The sequence below is a fragment of the Poecilia mexicana genome, unplaced genomic scaffold (assembly GCF_051168715.1).
Source record: "Poecilia mexicana isolate PSO_F unplaced genomic scaffold, ASM5116871v1 scaffold_1, whole genome shotgun sequence".
NCBI lineage: Eukaryota > Metazoa > Chordata > Actinopteri > Cyprinodontiformes > Poeciliidae > Poecilia > Poecilia mexicana.
In genome coordinates, this window is record NW_028263370.1 from 13522790 (window position 1) to 13545531 (window position 22742).

The 22742-nt window shown below is 40.0% G+C and overlaps 1 protein-coding gene across 1 annotated transcript in view; it reads left to right on the forward strand.

The window, feature by feature from the left end:
* Positions 1–22742, forward strand: part of ptprdb (protein tyrosine phosphatase receptor type Db) — a 227288-nt gene that overhangs the window by 87347 nt on the left and 117199 nt on the right. The window contains exons 5-6 of the mRNA XM_088004866.1: positions 8066–8142; positions 10666–10710. The gene's annotated coding sequence lies outside the window, so the exon portion shown is untranslated. The remainder of the gene's footprint in view (positions 1–8065; positions 8143–10665; positions 10711–22742) is intronic.

The following is a 22742-nucleotide window of genomic DNA, read 5'->3' on the forward strand; positions in this document are numbered from 1 at the left end:
CACTGTGGTGTTAAGCAGATCTTAACTTGTTTCACAAAGACATGGCACCTCTTCATGATGTAAGCTTTGTCATTTCACTGCACATAATTTGTTGCCATGTAAACCCTTCTGTTGTAGCTGTTCTCCATTTGTCGCCCATTTTACTTGGGCAGGGCGGTGAACACAGACATTTTGAGCTGCTTTGGGTAGTAAATGTAATTTATTTGAATATGTATACACTTTTAATGAATTGAATATGCTATAATTATGGACATCCTCTTAATAAAGTGCAAAGACAGACAATGTTAGCAATATTTTCTTAAGGCAAAGAATCCACTTTTGTTTTTCACAAAGGCTTCATACAAAAATGTGTTTAAAATAAAAATCTCAATTCTGTGAGGAATTATCCAGTTCAGTCCTAATCATGTACCTAATCACATAAAACACTCACTTCTAAGCTCTACTTTTTTCCTGCACTTTGAACCGTGCGGCTTATAGCTCGGTGCGTCTTTCTGTGGATTTTTTTTTTCAACCACCAGGGGGCTCTTTAACAGGAAGTGAAGTCAAAATTCGAAATTAAAGAAGTGCTAATTTTCATTTAGAACAAGCACATGCTAGCAGCAGGCACGACGGAGAAATTTCTTCAAACTCGTATGATGCAGCTTTTAAGTTGAGGGCTAAAGATCTGGCAGTACAGGAGGGAAATGGAGCCGCTGCACTTAAGCTTGGCGTGAACGAAACCATGGTTTGGCGTTGGAGACGGAGGGCCTCATCCTTAATATATCCATCAGATTTGTTAGGACGCAGCCCTCTGCTGCCCTCTGCTGGATCCTTATGGAAAACCGCGAACGGCGGCAATATCAGCGGCTTATAGCCCGGTGCGGCTTATTTATGTACGTTTCCAGTTTAAAAAATAAAAAAATAAAAGAATTTGTAGCTGCGGCTTATAGTGGTGCGCTCTATAGTCCAGAAAATGCAGTACTAGCTGTTGTCGGTTCTTGACATTAACTGGATATAACTTTTCAAGACAGGCTTCTCTTGATGAGAAATACAGCAGTATGTTAAAATCACTTGGTCTCATGAGATTTTTTTAAGCTTGTTGTAAAACGACTTAAATTATTGGTATTGAAGTTTTGTGACCTTTAAATGCCCATCTTGTTTACCTTGGTTCATTTTAAACTGTTTTTTGTTGCTTTGATTATAGATATGGAAGGATAACTGTTTTGCATATAATTTCTTGACTTGTAATACAGTGCCTTAATAATTACATGTCCTCGTCTTTCCCATTTTGAAAAATGTCTGAAGAAACTGGGCCTCTGTGTGAGTTTATATTTATTTCACCCTCTAAAGGGAATTATTCAACAATTAGATTCAATTAAAAGACATTAGATCACATTAAAATGTACACACACTCTTAAAAAGCAGTGTGTGAATGATAAAAAGGGACGTCAATGGGGAACTGTTATGGGGAAATTGGCTCAAGTGATTTTATAGAACAAACAAGACAAAAAGCAAATAAATGGATAAATATCTTTTGGCTATTTAGGTTCAAGAACATGAAATTTAAACAAAAGCGCGATTCAGATGAATCCAGAGCAGCGCCACAAAGGATCTCCTTCACAGATGTGTGAATTCAGATTTTCTATTTGTTTCCTGTCGGCCTTCCAACCCCACTGATGTGTGAAGATGGGCTGATTTATTTTGCTGTTACAACCACTCAAACATGGGATTGCACTTAAACCTGCATTAATAAATTTTTCAAAGGGCAGCACAGCAAGCTCTCAATATAAGAGTGACACATCATGTGACATGCGCGGAGCTTGCACACTTTACTGTCTTCGCCAGCTATTTGCAAAACCCTCAGTTTCTGTAAAAAGTCTAATCAAGTGTGTCTTTGAAACTGTGTTGGGGAGGGGATGAAAATAAATGTCAGCCTGCAAAGTAGTTTTGTGTCCCCCCCCCCATTTATTAGCCTCTATTCCAGCTCCATCAGATGGACTATTAGTGTCAAGAAGATTATAATTATTATATTTCTGCTCTTTTCCACCTGCTGCTGTTAGTTAGGTGACCTTTTGGAACAGGTCTAATTAGCTGTGGATCTATTCAGGCTGGGCAGGTCTCCATTTGAGTCATCATCAGATCAGCTGCTTTCTAAACTTGCCATTCACTCCTGAGCAATTAGTTGACCCACAGAGCAGTTATTACAGACTGTGAAGGGGAATTTTCAATAGTGGGAGTAAACCCTAAACTATGAGGGGCCGTTTAGGACAAAATTTACGTTTTGTCTCTCACACACTACCAAAAACTCTCGCATACTCCAAAAAAGTAGCCACGCACACTCAAAAAAATTACGTTTCGTCTCTCACAGTGTGAGAGACGAAACATTTGTCTTCAGTGGTTATTTACAAAGAGGTTGAGAATTATGTACACAGGAAGTGAAGTTCGGAGGTGGTGAGCCAACAATGACCTACCAATACGAAGCAGCAAACAAGAAATTTCTGATGGAAGTAGCTGTAATATAAAGGTAAAGCAATGGAAAAAAGCTAAAATAAAGCAGTTCTAGGTGAATTATATCTAGCTGATTTTTAGACTGTTTTCTTTTCAGAAAAGGTTTACATGTCCTGTTTTCAGTATTTGGCGTACAGAAGAAGATCGGCGGTGGCTTGTCGCCTCCTGTCTCCGTTTTTTGTCCAACTCCATATAAAAAGATGTTTATGTACATAACCAACAAATGCCAGTGTGGCTGAAGTCTAAAGACTTATGAAAATATGTGTTTGCATAAATCTGTGTGATGTTTTGGAGACTGGCATTTTTTTTCCTAAGACGGTTGACGTCTACTTTGGTCTATGCTTCTCTTAAAGTAGCCATTAGAGTCAGCCTCTAACTAATCTGGATTTATGCTAAATGAAGAGGCCAAGAAAGCCATTGGCCTTTATAATCCCCTCGCTAAAATAATTATTTAAATAATAATAATACCACTAAGGCAAATGTTGCATTAGTAAATAATATTTTTTTTATATTTATTTTGTTTTGCAGAAAGTAAACAATATCCCAGATGTGTGAATGCTGTTAAAAGCTGTGACTTAAACAAAAATATTAAAGGGACAACATTGGTTGCCAAGCAAAAAGAATAAAAAAAAATTCACCCTTGAGAGAGGTTGTTTTATTATAAAGGCATAGCCAAACAGAGGATGTTTATCAGCTACACTACCATAAACTTATGTAGATGTGAAGATCTGTCGGGAATGCTCCATGTTAGTGCCAGAAAGACGGAGCAACTTTACACAAGATACAGAAAGGAACATCATATTGTAAACATGAGGTTCTTGTAATAAATATTAGTTCTTGCAAAACATTTTTTTTATGGAGAAAGAAATGGAAATGATTCAAGCTGAAAATTAATTTGCATTTGGCATGACAACTCATGTACAAGCTAGCGTTACCACAGCGGTGGAGTTAGTCGATGTAAGAAGTTTGAAAAATAGAAGTTTAAGAGTTTAAGGCCAGTTTTAAGTTGCTTGCATTGAGTAACCAGCTACACAGGTTAATGTTGTAATTCTAAGTATAATGATGGTGTGGAGAACATAAAAATCTCCCTGATAAAAGTTCCTTCATCCTGGAATCTTTATTGGGTTGCATGATGGTTTGTATCTACGCAGCTCTCTGCTTGTGACAAAAAATGCTCTGTAAAAAAGAAAATAAAAAAATAATATAGTTTTGATTGAGTCAACATTATTTATTAAATTAGAGTGTTCAGGGGTTCCAGTGTTTGAACTCTAAACAATAACACAAGCTTATTATCTTGCATCTGCAAGGTCTCCCATATAGAGACGTTTGGTAGCATCTCTATTTTCCCAAATGTGCTGTCTCTGTAAGGTTGCAAGTTATTTCTGAGGAAATAACATCCCCAGAAATAACAAGTGTGTAGCAGTAGAGCGGACGCCTCATGTACAGAGGCTATATCGTCCTCAATTCGGCTGTCCTGAGTTCAATCCCCAGTCTTGAGACCTTTGCTACATGTCTGTCTCCCTTTGCTCTCAGCCCATTTCCTGTCTAGAAACCAGTCAATAAGGGCTATATTAGTGCCAAAAAAATAAATAAAATTAAAACTGAAAAAGAAATGATACCTTTTGTTACAACGATTAACCTTAATTAACGGTTAACCTCTGCGCCAGTCTCATCTTGAAACCTCAGTTTTTCTCCCAGGTCTGCCCTGGATTCAACTTCACAATTAAGCACCACCATTTGTTGTGTTTGGCACTTAGGAAGCCCCTAGAAAACACTTTGAAGTTTGTGTTTGTAACATGAAAGATCAGGATTCAATGAACATGTAAACTTTTTTCATTACATGTTTGATATCACAGCTGCACAATATTAGGAAAACAATATCTTCCTCTGGAAGATGCTTTTGTTGTAAAACCAGATCATGCAGTCACAGTATTCTGAGATTTCTTTAAATTCTAAAAGTATTTTCATTATCCTGTCTATAACTTTACTTCACAATAGGATTAAAGTGAGAACAGTCTTATGTTGTGTGTTTTTTTTCTTTTATGATTTTTGATGCCGTTTTGTATAATTACTTTATAAGTATAGTTGTGCAAGTTGAATAAATCTTATTCCATCAGGGGCCCTTCCAGTCTTAAGTGTGGGAGCAAAAGTTCACACCTCAGAGCTCAGTTTTATTTTGCAGCCATTTTGTGTATCTATCATGTATCTGCCTAAAATCCTTAATCATCCCTATTACTTTGTGTTGCTATTTAGATACTAGGCATGCATAACTCCCACCAGCTGTAAACAAGTGCGAGTTGTTTATGCAGAACAGTGTTGTGCTGTTGTGATCCCCTGCTGCTGGCTTGACCCGCAAAATAACTTCCCTAAAATTCTGGAAAAAATTTGGATCAGAGGCTGCAAATAGATTTGCAAAAGAGTAAACATGTTTACAAACTTATTTTAGCTGCTGAAATGTTGTCTCTAGAAAATTGCACTGCGGGTGAGCATGTGATCGTCAGACACTTCACACTTAAGTGACGGTGTAAGAAGAGACGGTGCTGCTCGAGGAAATCTGCGCGAGATGATATTTGTGGGCCATCATGTCAGTGTTATGGGTGGCCCTCAGTGTGCTATTCCACTTTAAATGGGCTTAAAGATGTATGTCTGCAGCCCATTCCGCTGCCCAACTCACCCACTTGCCTTGATGTTGAGTTCAGTTGACAGAAGCCCTAAGAAGAGTGTTTCACACATGCTGAGTGAAGCCAAACCAAAGTAAGCCTCGTTCCACTGGGCTGCCGTGGTTAGGGGTTAGACATCACAAATTATCTGGGCCATCGGCGTGCAATTCAGTGCAGAAATAGTTTGCCTCATGGTGTGAAAATGGTACGAGAAAGCACTTCGCTGACCTAAATAATCTGCAGCTTTGCCCTGAATCCCATCCGCCACCAGCTGAAACCTGCAAGAGGATGTCCAGACACAACACGCGGATATGAATTCCCTTCTAATTGACTCTCGCAGAACAGTCAGTTCAGCCATTTAACATAAAAAAACCTTCAAAGGCTGCTGTGAAGGGTTCCCATGGGAGTTCTCTGAGAGTTTCAAAGAAGGTAAAAAAAAATAAAAAAGGGCCTCATAGTGGGTGCCACTTTATCACACAAAAATCAGGGAGGAATCTACAAGTATATCTGCTCACACCAATTTTGGATAAACATACAAGATCTTCTATAAAATCTGCATTAGATTTCCAGTTTTCACACTTCCTTTCAGACACAAATTTGCTGGGTCTTTAATTACTTCTACTGGGCAGATAAAGACAAGCAAAATAGGTCAGCAAGACTGGAAAAAATATATATACCCCTTAAATCGTTTTGCAATTTTTCTTGTTACAACCACAAATGTCATTGTGTTCTGTGGGATCGTATGTGATATGCCAACAAAAAGCAGCACAGAATTTATATGAGCTTCAAGTTTAAAAAAAATAAAATAAAATAACTGCAGCATGCATTTGTACTCAACCCCTTCTCCCCTGAAGCCCCCAAATAAAACCCATTGCATCCACGCGGCCTCATAAGAAGCATGTGTATGTGTTAAAATGCCCTAGTTAAGGTTAAGACCTCAATTACATACTGAATTTCTGTTGAGTCTTGATGTTTATAGACCCTCTGCATCCAATCTGCTATTTTGCAAAGAATTTGTGAAAGTTTTTGGGCAAGTAATACTGATCAGAGATTGCTTTGTAATATTAAATCATGGCTTAAAACTAGAGGAGATGGTTTTAATCCAGAAAAAAAAGTTGTATAGATAAAAATCACTTATTTTTATTTTTACTAGAAAAATACCCAATAGTTGTCTTGAACATATTTGGATCATTTGTCTTCTGTTTCAGAGTTATGCACAATTTTATGTTGGTCCATCAAATCAAACTCCCAGTAATTAAAATCTGAGATTTTAACTGGACAAAATGTGTAAAAGTTCAAGGGTTGACAATAAATTTGAAAGGCAGAGGAAGACTACACAGTTAAGTCAAAATCTCAGATAGATGTAGAGGATAACTTAATCGCACTGTAGTTCTCTCACAAGCAGATTTTTACAGCTCTCGTATTATTAGGGAAGAAACATGATGCAACTGGAGAAAGAATCCAGGGACGAATGTGTCATCAACTGAAAATAAAGTGTGAACTAGTTTTCACACACTGTGTGCAACAAGCATTTGCCACAGTGCACATAGTATGCACAAGCTGGGGCAGCAGAGAAATCTATCACATCTTTCACAGATCATGAAAGCCAGGCGCAGACATGGACTCATCAAACGGCTCTTCGATTACATTACGTAAGATGCTCCTGCTGCTGCTGCGACCTGAAAACGGCTGGTGTTTGTGGGTCAAAGAAAGCAACAGTAATGACACAGAGCCTAGTTATCATTCGCTGTTAAATCACTCATCATGTTTCCTTCATGAAATCCCTGCATTTTAGTGTATGCTGCCATCATCGACTGGCCCGGTTTGTTAAGTCGGTCAGCGGCACGAATGCAGGAGTGGTGTAACAGCGCAGACTGGTGGCGGCTGCTTGCTATGGCATGTTATCTCTCTGTTAGCCAGAGGCAGATTGCGACCAACCAGTGGTGAAAAGAACCATTACCGTTTGTTCTAGTGTAAAATTACAGGTGTGTTGTGGGTGAAATGTGTCAAACTTTTATATGGTAGATATTTACTGCGATAAAATCCTTCAAATGTTTAATTTTTACATGTTTTAGTTGCTTTCAAGTGTGTAGTTTTGCCATGATGTCATGACAAGAATAACTGTGGACCCGTTTCTAATCCTCTGAGACCCTCTCCACATCTGAAGTGATTTCTCTCTTTTTTTTTTTTTTTTTTTGCTGTGTCTCAGTGCACTCTGCCGTACCACGAATATTGAATAAGAGTCTCGGGTCAATGCAGTGACCAAACACTGGAAAACACTGAAGAGTGATGTCTGGATGTTGTGTGTGTAGTGTGTGTGTATGTCGGCGTGTTGTTGTATTCACATTTCACACACCTCTGTGCTCGAGCACCCACCTGTGTCCTAATACAACACCCCGCCCACTCTCCTCACCCATCAGTGTGTGCTTCCTGTACTCAAGTGCAGTATGCTTTTCCCACCTTGTCTTGTTTTTTTTTGTTTTTTTTTTGTTTTTTTTACCCTTTTTATTCAGCCCCTTCTCCCCCTCGCAGTCTGCAAGATTTGCACACTGCTGCTGTGGAAGGCCCTAAAAGCCTTAAAAGCTTCCACTGTAGGAGTTGAGCCAGGGCTGTCCATTTGACCCAGACTGCTTTTGGAACAACTCAGTCGTTGAACTCTGGCTTCGCTGTGGACAAAAAAAAAAAAAAGTCTCAGCTTGAATGCTGTAAACATGAACGCGCCCAGAGTTTTATACACACACACACGCAGTCAGAAATACAGGGAACTTTTAGAAAGTGAGACTTGGCTTTAAAAGCTCTGAGTTCTGAAAGACTGAGGCACTGTTCCTAATCCCTTTCCCACTTTTTTTTTCTTTTCTTCTCGTTTCTCTCCCCCACCTCCCCCTCTTTCTGTCTCTACCTCTTCTTGTGTCTTGTAGGAGAATTCTGGGGAGATTTCGTGCTCTTTTATTCCTCAAGGATGAAGCAGCACCGTGAATCTGTGTACTGAAGCAAGGTAAGCACTGATCACGGTGTTGCTAAAACAGAAATGTGAACATATTCTTCAACTTTCACTCTCCAATGCAGATTTGTTTCCTTACTGATTTACACACAGCAGGCATTAGCGTTTATGAATAGCACTTTTCAATATAAAAGTATGTACACGGAAACTGTAAACAAAAACAGCAAAAATGATCAAAGTGTTTTTTCGACGACTACATGAGAAATAATTTGACATAGTTACTAATAATATTAATGTTATCAGTATCTTTATTATTAAAACAATCATATGGAGTGAAGTTGAAAATATTTTTCATTTTCAAATTGCATGAAACAGCACAATGCAATTTTTCCATTTACAGAGCATCAATGTGTAAGAAGCTTGTAAGAGATGGTCTGCTTGTAGTTTGCTAAAAGGAGTTTTATAACAGCAGTACCCGAATAGGGGCAATAATTTACTGCTTAAAATGTCGGATTTGGAGTTACTTTTATCAAGAATGAAGCCAATTTTATTTTGTATTAAATAGTCTCTGGACATCAAAATTCAAAGAATGCAATGTTTTTTATTTTAAATTTAAAGTATCTGTGATTATACCTTTATTATAATTTGATGGTTATGTCGAGAGTCATAGCTTAATATCGCAAGTAAGTAAATTCTGCTGCTTGTGTCTATGCTGAAGTTCCATTTCATGCACACTATTACTGCAAATAAATAAGTGTAAAAACAAAAAAAATATAAGCCCAGATAATTAAATTGTTCTTTCCTTCTACTCTAGTGGGTCTGTATTAAAAAAAAAAAAAAAACCTCTTCAGAAATTACTAATACATATTTAAAAGAGGTATGATATGAAGGTCACACGCAAAAAGATAAAGAAATAAATTTAAATTATATTTGATCCCCAGTTGTAAAGACCAATATAGCTATAACTGAGGCGATTTAACTGGAAGTGGGTCCCCAAATCAAATTCTGCCCAGGGCCTCAATAAATGTTTTGTCAACTCCGGGAGGATAAAGTGACCATTTGATTCTGTGATCAGTCAATTTAATTGTTGTCTTTCCAGTGTAGTGTGGAAGATCTGTAATCGTTGTATCAACCCTCCAAACCACTTGGGTCTTCTGGTTCACGTCTACTCTGCATCCTTAAAATCAGAACTAAACATGGAGAAGCAGCGTTCAGGTTTTATGCTCCTCTATTTAAAAAAAAAAACTCCCAGAAAACCACAAAGATGCAGAAGCAGAGTTCGTTAAATAAAAGCCCATTTGTTTGCAGTTGCCTTTGGTTAAAAATAACTGAAACATCACTAATTTCAGTCTGTTGTTTTCATCATGTGCTATACAAAACACTTGGCTTGCTATGCTTAAATGCACATAAAAAAACCCCCCCAAAAAACCCCCCACAATACTTAACCTTGTGTCAGCTCTAGAAATACAAAAACAAAGGAATATGGAGAACATGTTTGCTCTGAGACACTGACTGAAGAAAGAGAACACAGAGGAAGACTTGATTCTCGGGAACAGAAAGTGAGTGAAGACACTGTCGACAGGATTAAAGTTTAACCAAACATCACCAGCCCCCAGGAGAGGCAAATCTGCTGCCATCCGCAGTGGACAGAAGGCAGGAAAAGACATGCAAAGAGACAAGACAAGACAGAGCGGCGATCCCCAGCTGTCTTTAAAAACTGCTGCCTCTGATACATTATTGAATATGCGGCTCTCCAACGCATCGCTGAGCCTTCTTCCCGTGTTAGTGTTCAAGTTTGCATAGCGTCACTGCTCTAAAAATAAAGCATTCGCTCATCCTTTCCCAGTTTGTTTTAAAGATGCAGAAGCCGCATGAAGCTGGTGCGTGTTGCTGCTCTGAGTGCCACTTTCTCCGTTCAGAGGCTGGCTGGAATTTGAGTTTGCGCTTGACTCATTTTTGCTATCGAGCCTCTGAAGTACAAAGAAAAGAAAAGCAGACTCAGAGAATTGATCAAACTCTTTGAACGTATTCTTGGATGATGTGCTGAGGATTTGGAGGCGAGCTGATTGCTTCACTGGTACTCCTCTGTACTGTACGCAGAAGGCAGAAAGATAGTATCGTGGGGGATTTTTTTGGAATCAAACAGCATGTTAAACATCAAATCTTTGTCTAGTGCACAACTCATCTACTCCTCCTTTTTTTATCTTCAATAAGTTACATTTGAGCCTTTGTTGTAGAAGTTCACACTCTTAAGACTTTCTGCATGTGGAGTTACCGGGTGCCCCACCACCCTGCAAGGATAAGATGAAGGATGGATGGATGGAGAAAGTACCGGGTGTAATCTACAGGTGGCAGCAGAGTAACGTACCTAACAGGAACGCTCTTGAATGGCCCCTTTTGAACAGATAGCACCTTCATAGGCCCCCCTTATCTAGTTCTCTGTCTGCCTCATCATCACTACATGTTTTGAAGCAAATCATTTTTTGTAGGACAGGAAGGAAAGAGGACACACCAATCAATATGATTTTTTTGATGAGTATTCAATTGTCCAAACATGTCTTCTCTGTTCTCTTTCAGCTCCCACATTCAAACTTCAACGGCGGGGATGAAACATGAGCAAAGGTACGGTATGTTTGGTTTTGTCGGTTTCCGCGCAACGAGAGGGAGGGAGCCGCTGTATGCAGTCAGTCGATTTGGAGGCGTGCGTCTCCATCCCCTGACTGATGTTGCAGTGACATGATCGGCTTGACTGCTAGTAGCTCTTTGTGAGGTTGCTATAGTGACTGTGGATTGAGTGTTGGGGAGACCAGAGAGGAATACGAGGGTGCAGAAGGGGGCGGAATGGGAAATGAAGTGCCTGGTGCCTCTGGCCTGTGAGGCTCATTTGTGTGTCTGTGTTTGTACTTTGTAAGAGAGTGGATGTGATATATAAGTGTTTATCTGCATGGGGAATCCAACGTTAAAGAGCCACTCATCTGTGTAATTGGGAATTTGATCAAGATAACTCACAAATGCACTCAGGCAGACAGACAAACATCAACTCTCTGTCGGTGTAAGAGTCAATAAGACGTAGAAACTGTGACAGCTAACGTGTGGGCTGAGGGTATCCTGCTTTGCATCAGACACATACACACAAATTAGTGGGTCGCCCTTCATTGCTTTTCGGTTCATTGCGCCGTCAAAGAAACGATGTGTGAGCTCACGCCAGCAGACAAAATACCTCCATGAGCACATACAGCGACTTAAACACACATTGCAAAGTTAAGATATAGAACAGAGTAGAATATCACTTTAATATTGATGATACAGTTTGACTAGTTTCAGTGTAGGACCCCCTTATTTTGCTAAGCAAAGAGTTTATTGCTTTTCCATTTATCCCTAGTTGGGCTTTAACATAATCAACAAAATATTCAGACAACCAACTAGCTAGTATTATGTTATTCTGGAAATCAAAATACACATACAATGTCAGTATAGCAAATTTGGAGTAGCAAACACACTGAAATAAACACATAGTTTGCAAATAAATCTTTTACTGTCTTTATTAATACTAAAAATGTTTTGTTTTTTGTTTTTTTTGCTTAACTAGACCATTCCAATATGCCAAATAGCAAACTAATTTGAATTATAAAAGCTTCGGCTGCTGAACATTTCATAAATTCATATGAATGAGCACTTTTTGCCTTAACTATTCATAAATGCGACTAAACTTGAGCTTTTATTTTGAAAAGCTACAAACTCCCTATGACCTTACACCAGGGATCTTCAGCTTCAGGCCTTGAGGGCTGGTGTCTTCCAGCTTTTAGATGTGTCTCAGCTTTAATACACCTGTGTTAAATAATGAGGTCATTAGCAGGACACTGGAGAACTTGACTGCAAACTGAGGAGATAATTCAACCACTGAATTCAGCTGTGCTGGACCAGGGACAGATCTAAACGATGCAGGACACCAGGCCACTCACCCACTCACGGTTTTTTCCATTTGCATTCTGGGTAAAAATCTATCTAAAAGCGCAAATGTGTCGTCGCCCCCCCCCCCAACAGTTTCAAAGACAGAACAGCCCTCCCCCTTTTCCCTCCCCCTCCCCCTCCCCCTCCACCCGACAAGAATTTTCTAAGGTTTCTTTCTCCAAATCTAAGACCGGCTCCCGACCAGAGAAAGGAACAGCTATGTGGCCCTCGCAGGAGAAAGTTTGGGGACCCCTGCTCTAAATCATCCTCTACATCCCATGCTATTTTGTACTTTCCTGGCACATAGTGCCATTTTAGAGCACAACCAATTAACTATGTTACTTTAAGTTGTTCTAAAAATATAAAATGAACATATATATATATATATATATATATATATATATATATATATATATATATATATATATATAAAAACATTGCTTAATAGAAATTTAACTTCACATCAAAGCCATATCTGATGCCTTGAAATTAGCTTCTGTTTCCTTTAAGAAGCTCCTACCCTTTTCCAGAACTTTCCCTTCTGGCTGTCGTAACAACAGTTTTCCCCCTGATTCAATTCACAACCTTTCTTAGGAGAGTTGGACTGAGAAGTAGTTTGAATGACAATCAGCAGATTCGCATTTCCACCAGTTGTTTGCTAATTGCTGCTGCCACTAGTCTAATGGGGCTAAATGGGGAAGACACGGGTGAGGGGTGCTCTGCAGGGAGGAAGCTCTGCTGGAGACTGCAGCTCCAAGGAGGAGCTTTGGGTAAAATGGGGCATTGTATGAGCAGGTATTGGGACACCTCCGAGTGACTGCTCTGCAAGATTCAAGGATTTCTCAGACATGCAGGAATAAATCACAGCAACACTGATGAGGAAATAACATTATAACATTATTTGAAGTTCAGAAAGTCCCTGTAGTACCATTGTGTGGTTAGGGCTCCTTTTTTGCTTGTGCCCTCTAGAGGAGCTAACAGCAAGTTATCTGACATTCTAATAGCACCAACTTTCCAAAAGAAATCAATTAAATTAATCAATCAATTAAATGCATTTTCTTTACGGAAAGATAAATCTGTGAGCTAATCAACCATAAACATATTCTTCACAGTACAAATGACACATTTGATGTTTTACAAACCTGTTTGTAGAAAATATACTCCGTCCTTGTTCTAACACGACTCCAAGCAATTTCTTTTGTGACTGTAGTTTTTCATCTCAGAAAGAAGTTCAGGAATGTTAATAAATCTTTCACAGATGTAAGTGAACAGGCCAAGGTAGCAGAGAGAACATGCCCACACACAGGTCACCTGAATCATCCTCTTGATTCCTCCTGACAATAAAAGCAAAGCCGTGGACCTTGAATGATGCCTCGCTCCTTTGTAGTTAGACTCTTGCCAAAGCCTTGGGAATAGAGCATTGAGAATTAGGCTGCTGTGATGCAGTTTCCCACTCATCAAATATAAATTAAATTCCACTTGGACCAGGTACCTTAGTGGCATCACAGGTGGTTTCCAAGGTCTTTCTTATACCCATTCAAGCAGCTTGATCTTATGTTCCCTCATCCCACGCTGTTTCTTTGTGAATACAAGACGTTAGGAATGAGTCGGTCACAAACCTACATTTAGTTAATCTGATATCATATTTCTGATTTTGGAAACAGTGAAAGAGCAAGGAACTAAAATTAGGTGTGTGATGTTTTTTTTTTTTAGGAGTAAGTCAGCAAGGATGTCTGGTAATCTGCCACAGAGAGCATATGGTGTTTATTCATGTTCAATAAACCCAAACAGTACATACAGAAACATAGACTCATCTGTTTCTGAAAATAAATATTACCATTTTAACTTACCAGAAGTGGCTATGGTCTGAACAGCTATTACAACTGTAAACACATGCTCTAGAGCTTTTCAAACCAATGTTTAAACCAGTTGGAGCAACCAGATGTAACTATGAAGCATCTGCCTCCTATGAAAGGTAGTCATTGAGTTTTGTTGTAAAAATCTGAACTTAACTCTGATGATGAAGCAGGTAATCTTAAACTGTTGATTCTTGTTTCAAAAGTGAAGCAATAATCTTCCACAGTCATGTAAAAAGCACGACACAAAAAAAATTAAAAACAGAATAATCTTTATGGGTATTTTTCATGGCCCTGTTATGCAGTCATGATCGTTTTTAACACAAATCCTATAGATAACAGACGTTAAAAGAGAAAACGCATAAAATAAAAGCCTCAGTAAAAGTGATTCTGGACATTTAAATAAGAGTGTCACTGAAAGTTAAACAAATGACAGCTGGAGAATATCCTATACCTAGGTTTAGTTAATGTGTTCCCATGTGAGCTGCCTCAGGTGAACCAATCTTTTTTTGGGTAACAAATTAAAGAAACCCTCAGGCTCCCATGCCAACACACGGCAAAACCATTCTTGTGCATGTCCGCATGTATCTCCAGAGCGTGGTGTGTAAAATAGTCATTGTGAAAGAAATAATATGCTGTACTATACAGGGATGGCTTCACAGACGGACTACACTTAGATGATTCCTCAATAGAGAATTTAGTCTCGGGTAGCCGAGCTTAATCCGCGGCTGTGGGAGCAGACCAAAGTAGTGTAGAGCTATGGCCAGATATGACAAAGAACAGAGTGCTGCCAGATTAGTTCATACAGGAACAAGGCCGAGGGTCTCTTGACAGCTTTTCCTAAATCTCACTGCTCTCACTAATGCAGTCTGAAGGAAACGTTTGTCCTCTTTCTGTCCTCTTGCCCGTCTTACTGACTCGCAATTTTGGTCCCTATGTCTCAGCTAGATGTGAGAACAGAATGTGTGCCTGCGTGGACTCTGCGAGTGCTATCGCTTCATTAGTGTTGAAGATTTTTGGGTCAGCTGTAGCCTTGTTCCCAGTGTTCCATGTGCTGTAATTACCCTCACGTGAGTCACATCTGATAATTAGGATAGCCTCAGCAGGACTCGGCAGTACTCACACGCACATACTGGGTACATGCGCACATGGGACACACATACACACTCATCACTCATTAGTGGAGAGCTTACCATCCAGTACAGCACTAATGGGATTACCGTTGCTGAGGGCTTCACTCATCAACCTCTTACTCCTCTCTCTGCTCGCTATCAAGAGCAGTTCTTAAATGCTGAAAAGGCTGAGTCGCTCCATGAAGTGCCCCGGTATCCATTTGGACTAAAGACCCTAAAAACATAAAAGCACAACACGACTGGTTTTACTACGACCGGACCCTTCTCTCGTTCCTCATTTACTGTAACTTAACCCTTGTGCGTGCGAGGACTGTGGCAAATGATACAAGTTTTACGGGTGTGGGGTCGGTTGGACCCCATTTCTAAACACAAGGGTTAAAAGACATGATCAAAAAAAGAAGAAAACAAAACTAATTTTCAGTTTTTCCATGTTGCATTGTCCATCAGTTGTTTTCTAACTTGGGCTCACATGATTCACATACATCCTTAAAACTTAGCTGCACAAAGCAGCATTCCCTACTATAGCCCCAGTCAGTTTTTAAGACTAGACCAACAACATTTGTTTGACTCGTCTTTTATAAACAGAAGAATACAGCTTTGCAACATCACGTGGCTGGAAACTGGATTTATGGAATGATGATGTTTTTAAAAAGGTTTCAACTACTATACTGTCCCGTACTGGTACTCTGTCATGCAAGAGCAGAGTAACTCCAATATGGAAAGGGACTGCGATATCTAGAGCTGTAGCAATACATCCAGCTCACAAGACAAGGCGATGCGTGATATTGAACTGGAATGCAAGGATTTTTTTTTTGTCTTCATGTATAAGTTACAGGCTACAAACTGGGTTTTAAAAAAGAAGTCTGGAATTTGTAGAATAATCTACAATAATTTATGTCTTGCTCTTTGATTGTCCAATTCCAAAAAGAAAAAAAAAACTTTTAAAATGCTTATTTGTGTTTTCACAAATGAGCTGCAAGCTAATTCGGGCAGTCAGCTTAACCTGTGTTGCTGCTTCACACTTGATTTCTCCCACTCACTGCAGAATATATCAAGCATACTCTAACATTTTGGCCGTTCTACTCAAGCTGCAAAAGATCCGTTACACTCTGCTTGAATGCTCTGTTGCCTGGCTGCTGCTGCCAGTTTCTGCTTGGTTTTCTTCAGCTCCTCCACTAACACGGTGCTCTGCTGGGGCTCCAAGGTTAGACATCTTCTCCTCATCTTCTCACACAAGGTATACAAGCTGAACTTCTTCTCACCTCCTAACTTAATTTTCCATAGTAAGAAGGTTCACGTTTATTTCCTAATACTGACGTGCAAAGTCAGTAAAAGAAGGAAAAAAACATCGCTTGTTGAAAAGAATACCAACATTTTACAACAAAATACTTTTAGGATTTTAAACTCGGGTCCACCCATTAAAAAAGGTGACTGAATCCTTTAGCCCAGCCAGAAGCAATGGGTTACCCTCATTCTGTTGGAGCTGACAAGTCAATTATCTCTCCCAGGGAGACCCCTGCAGACTATTACAAGAGTGAATTGATTTTAATCACTGTATGGACTGTGGAGGACCACAATTTCTGATCAGAACAATGGTCAGTGAAAAATAGTTTGTTTCTCGCTGAACCCTGTACCAACCTCATATAAGAGCATTGAGAATGCTGGATGCTATGTTTTTAAGGTATTATTTACTGTGAAACAGTATGTTGAAGAGTGAATACATTAAAAAACACTAAAAATAAACGAATGAAGATCAACTTTTACATCCTAAATGGGAATTTATCATCATGCCGGTTCTTTTATTTTTCAAAGCCTGTGGGGAGAATATCAGAAATGGACTCGAATTTCATACTCAATTCACCCTTTCTGTTATCTACTGAATGTCTTGTTCTCGCTTGCACTAAGAGTGACTACACTACAGGCATTCAGAAAAGATAGCTCTGAAACACAGTTTAATATTAGCTACACCACACTGCAAAAGAAAATTGCAAAGTTTGAGTCTTTGTCCCCCAAGACAGCATCCACATTAAACAGTGTTGCAGTCAGTCAAACCTTGTAGCGCTTAGCATGGTGTGTTTACTGATTGAAAATAGGTCAAACTTTTGAGTTTTCAAATAACTCGTCTTTTCTCTGTGCTTCTCTTGTACTGTGGCTGTGAAAGGCTGCAGCCGCAGCAGACGTCCAGTTCACAGTCCACAATAACATATCGATCTGTAAAGTTAACTTGAAAAACTGAGGAATTATGAACTCTGCGGATTAGGGAATACAATGAGTTAAAGTGATTTTTTTTATGTTTTTTTTTTCTTCTTCTTTTACTGTGCACTTGGGCAAAGGCTGAATGTGTGGGTTGCTCCCCCTTTTTCAGCACACTCAGTGAAAATCCTCATGTCCTCTCAGGTGTTATGTTTACAGCTGTGCCGGAACTGATAAATACCCCTGACTACTGCAGAATCATTTGACGCCGGATTGAATGCCTAGCCAGCAACCGCAGGCCAAAAAACATGCTGTTCTGGAGCCAGAAATACCTTCAGGGACAGAAAGACATATGCAGCAGTAATCACCAGTTCCTCACCAGCATTGGCCTTTTTCCTCCTATGTCACTGCACCCATTTCAACAGATCATTTAGAAGCAATATTACCCTCAGCCATCCAGTTGTCACCGTGTGTTTTCTGTGGATGGAAAATAGTAATGGAGATATTGGCTGCAGAATCGTTGAGCCCAGGCCATCGTGCTGAGTGGTTCGATGGCGAGGAGAGCTTAGATTGAGGGCCACGGCTCCTATCTGCAGTACTGCACATCAAGTGGGGGGAGGAGGGGCATAGCAAAAAGAGGCGCTGCTGAAAGCTGTAATTTTTAAACACCATGCGTCACAAGCACAAACATAAACTGATACACAAATACAGACGCACACACAGGCAGTGGATTAGGATGGGGATTATAGAAGCATAGCTGTAAAACAGGCAGGGACAGATCAGTGTCAGACTTCACAAACACTTACACACACACACACACACACGCGCACACACCAGATGTGTGTTATGAGTGTACAGTAAGATGGATTTATTTTGAGACGGATGGTATGATGACTTTCATGTCATGATTGAGCATTGTTCAAGTTTGAATAGGAAGACGGTTCAATAGAGCAGCAAAGAAGCTTCAGCAATCAATTATTGATCTAGAACATTATGAACTGAAGGTCATAGAGATTTTACAAAGGGATCGTGTATTTTTTTTTTTTCTGACTTCTGATCTCATGGTCCACAATGTATATTCAGTTTGAAATCACAGGTTCTTGTATTCGGAACGTAAAAAGACACACTTCATATTTTCTCTTGTCAAAGAGCTCTCAACACCATCACAAAGACAGAAACTTGTCTAGATTACGGTTCTGGCACCAATTCTTAAGCACTCCAAGGGGCAGAACGAAAAGTACTTAATAACTGAATTGATGGCCTTCACTGTCCTCTCCTCATTACATTAGAGTTGTTAAGGCTTACTGCCATGACTGGGCTCAGATTAGCATCCATAATGCCTGAAGGACTTTACTCTCCCTAACCGGCGTTGAAATGTGGCATGTGCCAAAAGCATACATTCACACTGTATGAAGAAGGGAAGAAAAAGTGCAAAGGTTGTGGTTAGTAAAAGAAAACAGGATATGATTCAGGTTATCTCTACTGGGTTGTAAGTTCCTGCGTACATTTGACTTGTTTTTACCACTCCTGGTAAATCCTTAACTGGGTTAGGATATTGGGAGTTTGACAACTAGGTCAATGCCTGGAGGATTCTTGAGGAGACTTTTTTTTTTTTTTTTTTTTTGCAGTGACTATGCACTGTCCTGTTGCTGAATAAGCTAGCGAATGCTTACATGTAACTGTTTGGGCCGTGGGAGGAATACCCAAATTGAAGTCAAAGAGTCCCATAGGAAAAAACAAACTTCACACAGACAGACTTGTATGGAGACAGTAAGTGAGGCAGGAATACTAACTACCACTTTACCTTGACACATTTTTGGATTCATGCTTTCTTAATTCCTTCACATACCAGCTCTGTGAGTTCTAGAATTTACTACCAGTCCACGTCTTCGTATGCCCATCACACTATCTCTTTCCTTTCTATTCAATCGGGAATAAACACTGCCAAAGCTAAGTAAAGCTCAATCATTGCCTTCTTGTGCAGATGATACTCAAGGATGTGCCATGTGATCACCAGCTCTATTTTGAACATGCCATGTAGCTAACATAATACACAAGCATCACTGCTGCAGAACTGATGTAAGTGCTACTCAAATCTAGCAGCAAGGATATTATTAACTTTCCATGAACACATGCAGTGGAGGAACTGATCAACTTTTATCCCCTGATGGTGAGGTGATCATCAAATATCAAACCATTAGAAAATCGGATGGCAAAAGTGTCCAGCTTGACACAGTAGTACAATATACATATTACACCCTTCAGTCCCAGTAAACATAGTGTACAAAATGCATCTGATATGAGATATAGTAGCATACATGGCAATATAAGAAGCTGCTGTAGAGCTGCTTTAAAAACTTCACCTTTATGTGAGATTTTTAAAACATGAAGAGCAAAGGATGTAGGTTTGTACAATACCACCAGAGCAAAGCAAAAGCAACATTTTATTTGCCAAGATAAAGTAAATGATGACGGGCTGATAAATGAGGGGATCTCTAAGCAGTTTGGAATCAACAAGTAGGTGGATTTAAAGATGTGAAGACAGGATTTTTTTTTTTCTTTGAACTCAAACCAGAGTAGCTCACTGAAAAAAAGAAAACCCTCAAACCTAGGGGACATAGGAAGTGTTTTAACTTGGTACAAACTTCAGATACCAAAACCAAGTGAAATCGAGCGTGATATCTTAATGACAGATTGTGTCTCTGAGCAACAGCAGGCATATTGGCCTTTGTTCTGCGAGCTCTTTGAGACGAATTCCAAGGTATTTCTCAGATTCTCTTCACGCTGGTCACACAGCTCAGTCACATGCTGTTCATACATGATGGAATATCAGTCATATTCTGACTGAGCTCTTCAATCTGTGGCCTTCAACACTCTTGGCCGCGCCGCAACAGGCGCGCGTCCTGGTCACCAAACATCTGTCATCGGCACGCAGCTCCGCGGAGGTCTCCGGCTCCCTGTGATCCCATCTCCTCTACAGCTGTCAAAAATAATAATCAATCTCTCTTTGCCTCCTTTTATATTCGCTCTGCATATTTCGACTTGGCCTGCTCCTCCTCCTCCGCATCTCGCCTCTCGTCTTTTAGCATGCTGAAATATATAACTAGCAATTTGCCAATCTCTCCCGCATTGACACACACACGCACTCACGCATACATGCACAGAGAAATACGGCTTCCAGACCGCAGGAGCTGCCGTGGTGTATAATGACAGATAATTGGGTATTGTGGGTTTGCCCTCGGCAGCAGGAACCAATCACAGTGACAGCCACTTCTCCATGACCCTTTTGCACGCGTGTAGATGTGTACGTCTTGTGTGTGCTCACGCAGGCCTGGGTTTTGGCGTGATTGCGAGCCGACTGCGTACAGCCCGTACCTGAAAGCTCTCTGTATAATTTTATAGTTGCTGCCGTATTTATGTAAACAAAGATAAGCTGCAAAATTATAGCTTGTGTTTTTCTCTGTATGCGTGCATGTCTGCATCTGTGCGGCGCTGTCCACAGGAACTCGGGGACGGTCAGTGGAACTCCGTCCATCTTCAGAATGCACATTCGATGCTTGTGCCCGTGACTGAATGTTGTGTCTGTCACTCATTTTACAATCACCATCCATGATTAATGATCTGCCTGTTTGCCGTTTGAAAAGGGCCCATTGGCTCTAAACGGCAGAAAAGATGTTTTCTGTTTTGTTTTACACACTGATTGCCTTATCAAAGACAACTGTAGCAGTGCCAGAAGAAGAGGAAGCCTCACTCTGATATTCTCTCTTTTTTATTCACTCCTTCTTGCTCCTTTATTGTGTCTTTGTTTTCTTGTCACTTCCTGCTCTGTTGATATCCCCTCCACCCCCTTGTTTTCTGTTACCCTCTCTGTTTGCTCCGACTCTCATTTCCTCTCTTTCAATAGTGGGGAGTCCTTGGAAAAAAAAAAACCCACAATGAGCTTCTTCATGCATGTGTGGTTGTGTTTGTGTGGGTGAGGGTGTGTAGCTCTGTAAATATGATCTTTTTTGTATCGCCAATACATGCTACAATAAAATGTGAGTACTTGTGTGTGTGCGCGCGCGCGTGTGTGTGTGTTCACACAGAGGGAGGGGCTGTGTACTTCATCATAACAGCTTGCTCGATATTCCAAAATGCAATTTCCTCGGAGTGAAAAGAGCAGGCTGGGTGTTCATCATCTGCCCTCCATTCTTAGCGTTCGATAAAAACCTTCTTTTAGACCGCTCAGCTGCTTTCTCATTTGTTGTTTAGTCTGTTTTTTTTTTTTCTCTCGCTCTCTTTTGTCCTGCTTTTGTTTTCATTCTTTGTGATGCTTGGATGCAGAATTGCACCTTCGTGCCAGGCAGCAGATATGTCTCCAGTGCATTACTCAAGTCCACTTTTCAACATGTTATTTTACTGTTTCTGTTATGCTAATAAACATAAGCTGGAGAAGCAAAATTCAGTCTTGCTGAATCAAATTTTCTCAGGAGTACAAAAAGAGATTTACAGAGACAATGCAGCCAGAGATGTCAAGTCCCATGAACTTGTCCACATTTTCTCATTCTTCATCCAACAGTTGCAATGTATTTTATTGGTATAATGTAAAATACCAACAAGATTATTAAGCGTGGTTTGCCTGTGATCCCCCCCCTACACACACCTCGCCCCCACACACGCATGCGTACGTTTTCACTTTAGCTCTATAATCTTAAATCTCAATAAGTCACACTTAATCTGTGGTTGTAAATTGACAGTATCGAAAAAAATAATGTATACTTTTGCAAGGCACTGGTACTTTCAGCTGAATATTGTTTGTGAAGATTAACCACAATACAAGAGGACGTTTTAGAGCTTCTCGGGTAAATTGGTCAATTCCGAAATGTAAAAGCTCTTAATTGTCTTTTCTAAGAGTTAATAAGAGGCAGGTTGATATTGTTAGAGCTAAATCAAAAACATCTACCAGAATTAATCAGTCAGAAGAGGAAGAGAGAGAGAAAAAAGTGAGTAGGAGCAGCAAAAGTTATCCTTGTTTAGCCTTTTAGTCAGCAGCCTTTCCCATAACATTCCTCTGACTGTTCTTGCAGTCCTTGTTAGCTGCATTAGGGTCTCCATCTATGAAATTATGCTTGTAATTGTCCAGGTGCAACCAGGGAAGTTGCCATCCCGCTAACAAGCAGCCAAGTCGCTAATGGTTAGCAGCCAACTGTGTAAAACTAATGAGTGGAGAACTGACAAGTGCCAGGACAGCGCCTAAAGGAAGAAAGGGATAATGATGCAGTATGAGAATGAAACACATCTGTGTGTATGCTGCAGTCAAACGTGAACCGATTTGCACGAGTAAAATGCGGTTTTAAATTTAAAGAGTTATCAGAATTACCGTATTTTCCGCACTATAAGGCGCACCGGATTATAAGGCGCACCTTCAATGAATGGCCTATTTTAGGACTTTTTTCATACATTAGGCGCACCACATTATAAGGCGCATAGAATAGACGCTTCATACTCTATTATTACACATCCACATTAATAAAGAAATGGT